Below are 276 nucleotides of genomic sequence, written 5' to 3' on the forward strand. Positions count from 1 at the left end.
GCGCCTGGGTGGCTCAGTCAGTTAAGCGTCCGACTTCAGCTCAGGTCACGATCTCACGGTCCGTGAGTTCGAGCCCCGCGTCGGGCTCTGGGCTGATGGCTCAGAGCCTGGAGCCTGTTTCAGATTCTGTGTCTCCCTCTCTCTCTGCCCCTCCCGCATTCATGCTCTGTCTCTCTCTGTCTCAAAAATAAATAAAAACGTTAAAAAAATTAAAAAAAAAAAACAAAAAAGTTTTAAGCCAACACTAAAGGTGTGCAAATTTCTTTTTCTTTATGG

Source organism: Neofelis nebulosa, chromosome 11, assembly GCF_028018385.1.
Source record: "Neofelis nebulosa isolate mNeoNeb1 chromosome 11, mNeoNeb1.pri, whole genome shotgun sequence".
Classification (NCBI taxonomy): Eukaryota; Metazoa; Chordata; class Mammalia; order Carnivora; family Felidae; genus Neofelis; species Neofelis nebulosa.